Source organism: Dioscorea cayenensis, chromosome 16 (genome assembly GCF_009730915.1).
Source record: "Dioscorea cayenensis subsp. rotundata cultivar TDr96_F1 chromosome 16, TDr96_F1_v2_PseudoChromosome.rev07_lg8_w22 25.fasta, whole genome shotgun sequence".
NCBI classification, from domain to species: Eukaryota; Viridiplantae; Streptophyta; class Magnoliopsida; order Dioscoreales; family Dioscoreaceae; genus Dioscorea; species Dioscorea cayenensis.
Genome location: NC_052486.1, coordinates 7,545,857 through 7,551,291, shown reverse-complemented (window position 1 = coordinate 7,551,291; position 5,435 = coordinate 7,545,857). Strand labels below are relative to the sequence as shown.

The 5,435-nt window shown below is 40.1% G+C and overlaps 1 non-coding gene across 1 annotated transcript; it reads left to right on the top strand.

The window, feature by feature from the left end:
- Positions 1 to 773: 773 nt before the first annotated feature.
- Positions 774 to 879, top strand: LOC120279829. Its single transcript, XR_005542129.1, has one exon. It is a non-coding gene; the product is annotated as a small nucleolar RNA R71 (small nucleolar RNA).
- The last annotated feature ends 4,556 nt before the right edge of the window (positions 880 to 5,435 follow it).

The window sequence follows — 5,435 nt, the reverse complement described above, 5'->3', positions numbered from 1 at the left end:
CCTCCACGACCTCTTGTGACTCAACATTTGTCTTCTTACTAGGGAGTCTTCTCTCAACTTCACGACCACTTCTCAAAGTGATTGCTTTCACATGTTCCATTGGATTGGTCTCAGTGTTGCTAGTTAAACTCCCTTGACGTCATTCTGAGAGTGACTTCACAATTTGTCACACTTGGTTCTCCAAGTTGTGCAATGATGTGGTATGGTTGCGAGGTGTGGCTTCAACCAATTGAAATCTTGTATCCGAAGATTGAATAGAACGTGGTCAAAGCCTTCTTAAATCAGTCATCGGGTTCTCCAACCCTAAAACTCGATTTCCATGTTCGGGATTTGTTGTTGTTGTTGGAAATCTGGTGGTGCCATAACCTTTTATTGCCGCAGATTACTCCAAGAAAGGTTTGGGTGGCTCATCCACCACGGATTGTAGGTGTTGCTATATGGATTTCTTTGGTCTCTCATTGCATTACCGATAAAATCAACCTGTTCCACGGAAGTAGTACCACCAATATAAATATAGCAATCAGATGGAGCATGTGGTCAATGATTCAACTTGGGCCACTAATGATGTGACTGCATCAATCTCATTAAGTCCAGCTATCTTCATTCTTTCTCGTGTGTTCCATTGATAATTGTTCATAGCCATTTCTTCAATAAGATGTCAAGCTTCTGCGGGGATATTGCTTCCTAAGGTACCTCCTGTTGCAGGATCAAGTAATTGCTTTGTGCTTTTGTACAAACCATTGTAGAAGGATTGGATGATGATCTACTCGGGGAATCCATGCTGAGGACATTTCCGCAGGAGATCCTTGAACCTATCCCATCTCTCAAAAAGAGACTCCAATTCCATTTGCATAAAAGAAGATATCTCCTTCTAGGAGGAAAATATCTGGCAAGAAAAGTTTCTACCATCTCCTCCCATGTAGTGATCGATGCTTTAGGTAATGAATGTAGCCATTACTTTGGTCTCCCTTTTAAGGAAAATGGGAAGGCCCTCAACTTGATAGCGTCATCCATGACACCATTAATCTTTAGCATGTCTCACACTTCTAATAAGTTCTCAATGTGATTGTTTGGATCCTCAATGGCCAAACCATTGAATTATGCCGACTACTATAACATGTGGATGAAGCCTGGCTTGAGTTCATAACTTTGAGCTATGATCGTTGGCCGCACAATACTTGATTGCAAGCCAAGAATAGCAGGCCTGGCATATCAAAGAGTGTCCTCTACTGCTCACGCTGTTTTGCCATATTATCAGACCCTTCACTTTCTATCTCAGCTTGATTTGAGTGTTCTTGTATAGGTTCCTTTCCCTATATATGAATTCTTCTTTCAATATCCAGATTACCATCAACAAATGTCGAAGGTTTTCCTCGGGTCATAAACTGGAGTTATAACCAAAGAAAGAAAAATAAATCAGAACCATGGAATTATAAGAAGGTCTGAAAATGATGAATAGGTAAAATAGCAATGTGCAAAATGCTTGCAAAACACCTATTCCCAGTAACGACAGCAAAAACTTGACACACCCCTTGCGTGTGTGTACCGCAAGTGCACAGGTTATTGAAGTAATAAAGTACCTCGGTGAGTGGGTAGTCGTATCCATAGGAAATAGTGCTCAGAAACACAAGAATTGCTATTTAACTATAGTGAAAATGATTGAGGACTTATGTGAACAATATCAATTTAAATAAAAGTAAAGAAAAGAAAAAAAGTGTAATAGGAATAAGGAGAGCTAATCGATAGAGAGATTGGGTACCCAAACTTTGCTCACCCTAGGACTATTATTTCAAGTGCAAGACTAATCATTATGCCTCCTAACTGATGCTTAATAAGTCACGGACATCCAAAGACACACAGTCCCAAACCTAAGGTCAACCGTGACTAACCCTATACTATGCCCCGACAGAAAGCGATACTCTTGACGCCTCACACTGTGTGGGATTGCATGAAGCTCTAGGGACTCCAAGTGGTAAACCCTATTCCCTAAAATAGATCTAACCCTTTGGCCTAAACGAAAGACCCCTAGTCACGATTAAGTATCAGTACTAAGGATTATTTCAACACTTCACCCTATTGTATGCACAACTAAGCCACAATAGATTTTGTCTCTTAGCACTTCACTCTATCTTGACCGCAAAGAACTTTTTGAACATGGAGGTAGGATAAACTACATCAGAAGGGAAAAGAGACGTTCCGCTACCTCTCGACTAACCCTCTCGACCCTCTCTAACCTTTTTTTTCTAATCCTAATGGATTGTCACTCATCCATAAGGATTACCAAGATGGATTCTCAACCCTAGTGTCACTCTAAGAGAAAATCAATACAATAGGCATTCAAGGATAGAACTCAATTAAAACATCAATTAAAGAAGCATAATAAAGGTCATTGAATCAAAATCATCCTAGGATTTACAAGTCCATGCACCCACTATAGGTTTAGCTCTCAATGGAGAAACACATCCTAAAGCCGAGCACTTTCAATCTTTCCTTTTTCTATGCTTCAATGTTTTATTAATTTGCTTGAGGACAAGCAAAAGCTTAAGTGTGGGGAGTTTGATGAGTTCTTGTGTGTTAAGAATGCAAAGTGTTCTTTCCTTACTTTGAGCGTTACTTTTATTAGGTTTAAGCGATAACACATGTACATTTGTGTTCTTTTGCTCATGTATGGTTGTGAAGCTAAGTATTAAGAAAAGAAGTCAAAAGTAGATCATGAATGCACTATTTAGTGGAATCTTGGAAGGAACAAATGCGAAGACACAAGTAGGGGCACTAAAATACATGAATGTATGCCAACTTCCATGTATTTGAGCAATTACGATGAGTTGGAGGGGCACAAAGGCAGTCATATCCCAACTTGTGCAATGATAGCAAGATCTTCACCAATGAACCCATTTTTTGAAGAAGTAACATGATCTACAGCATAAACATGTGGCCATTTATGTTGTCTCGATGAAAAGTGGATTCGGGAGTGTTTTTGGCTGCCGGGGGAGGGGGTTATGTAGCAATTACTATAGCAAATTACTGTAAAAATTTATTGTAGCAGGTACTGTTCACAGCTGGCCGAAAATTAGAATTCTAGAGAATCCACACGTGCATGTGGAAATTCCGCACGCCTGTGTAGAAAGTCCATAGTGGGCATGTGGAACATCCACAGGCCCGTGTGGATGCCCGATTCCAGCCTATTTAAAGCCGTTATTTTCAGCCCAATTTTCAACATTCTTTTCCCCATCTTTTCTCCATCTTTTGAGAGGATTGCAGCTAGGGTTTAGAGGGATTTTGGCAAAGCTTTTAGAGAAGTTCTCCAGCTTCAACACTGCGATTCTCTTGGAAGATAGTTATTTGGGGATCTTTCGTCGGCACCGATTTGGCGAGGTGTGCCCTAAGCATGACAAGGGGACCTTTCTAAAGGACGAGACCACTCCACAAGACCATCGATACAAATACCGAGGGGTTTTTCCTATGTATTACTTATTTTTGGTTTTAATTTTTTTATTGATTGTATCTTGCTCCATGGAGAGCTAAACCCTATACAAATAGCGAGGGAGTTTTCCTATGGATTACTTGTTTTTTGCTTTTAATTTTTTTATTGATTGTATCTTGCTCCATGGAGAGCTAAACCCCCTAGTGGGTACTTGGATTATGTAAACCCTAGGATGTTATTATTTCATTGACCTTTTATTATGCTTTCCTTAATTGATGTCTTTAATTGAGTTCTAATATTGAATGCTTATTGAATGATTTCTCCCTTAGAGTATCACTAGTGTTGAGAGTCCATCTTGGTAGCCTTTGTGGATGAATGACACATCATGAGGATTAGACAGTTCTAGATTGGAGAGGGTTGAGAGGGTGAGTCGAGAGGTAGCGGAGTGTCCCCTTTCCCCTCCAGTGTGATTAATCCTACCTCCATTTCCTAGAGTTCTATGCGGTCACAATAGAGTGAAGTGCTAAAGGATGAACTCGGCTGGGGCTTAGTTACGCGAGCAACAGAGTGAAGCGTTGAAGTGACTTTAGTATCTGGGGCTTAATTGTGACTAGGGATCTTTCGCCTGGACCAAAGGGTTAAATCTACACATAGGAAAAGGGTTTATCACTTGGAATCCCTAGATCTCCATGCAACTTTTCACAGTGTGAGGTGTTCAGACTGAGCGATTTCTCCGCCTGGGCATTGTGTAGAGTTAGTCACGGTTAACCTTAGGTTTGGGACCGTGGGCTTTAGGATTTCCACGACTCATTAAGCATCAGTTAGGAACCATAATTGGTGGTCTTGCACTTGAAATATTAACCCTAGGGGTTGCATTGTCCGAGTACCCCACTTCTATCGATTGCCTTTAGTCTCAATTTTATTGTGATTCTCGTTCTTATTTCTTTTATCTCTTTTTATATCAATCTCATTTATCATACCATCGATTTATTCTCATCATAGTTAGATAGTAATCGTTATGCGTCTATTCACTATTCCCTGTGGATACGATACCCACTCACCTGGGATTTATTACTTTGACACCCGTGCACTTGCTGTTTACACACATATTCAGTCATGTCAATTACCTCTCCTTACTCCTATTGCATTTTCTTTCTCTTTTCTTTATTTCATTTTCATCGATATTGTTCACTCAAGTCACAAATTGATTTACTCGATAGCTAAATAGCATTATTACTTGCTTCATATCAACTATTCCTTGTGGATACGACTGCCCACTCACCGGGGTACTTTATTACTTGGACAACCCGTGCACTTGCGGTACACAAATGCGAGGGGTGTGTCATTAATCAAAATTGAAAGAAGCATCCTTTTGCAAAAGCTTAGTCATTGGTTTAGAAATTTTTGAAAAGGCTTTGATGAACCGCCAATAAACATGACTTAGGAAGCTCCAAATGTCCTCTATAGAGACCGATGGCTGAAGCTTTTCAATAGTCTCAATCTTCGCCAAATTTGGTGACACAAAACTATCCCTTCCTTTACCAGAAACTAACACTTCTCCTAATTTAGCACTAAATTGGTCTCCTCTCGTTGAGTTAGTACCTTTTCCAAATTGCACAAACATCCTTCAAAAGAATCCCCTAAACTGTGCAGACTGTTGTAGCATCTAGATGAAACCTGGCTTGACCTCAAAGTTCTGAGCTGTAATTGGTGGCCACACGATACTAGATTGCGTGCCAAGAACTGCGGGTCTTGCATAATCTGAAAGTGTCCGCTACTATTCATGATGTTTGGCCATATTGTCAAAACCTTCAATTTCTATCTCAGCTTGATTTGACTGTTCTTATACAAGTTCCTTTCCACGTCTATGAGTTCTTCTTTTAATTTCCGGATTACCTTCAACCAATGTCGAAGGATTACCTCGGGTCATGACCTGGAGCTGTAACCAAAGAAAGAAAAACAAATCAGAATAATGGAAGAATGAAAAATGGGTGAAATAGCACAAGTGATG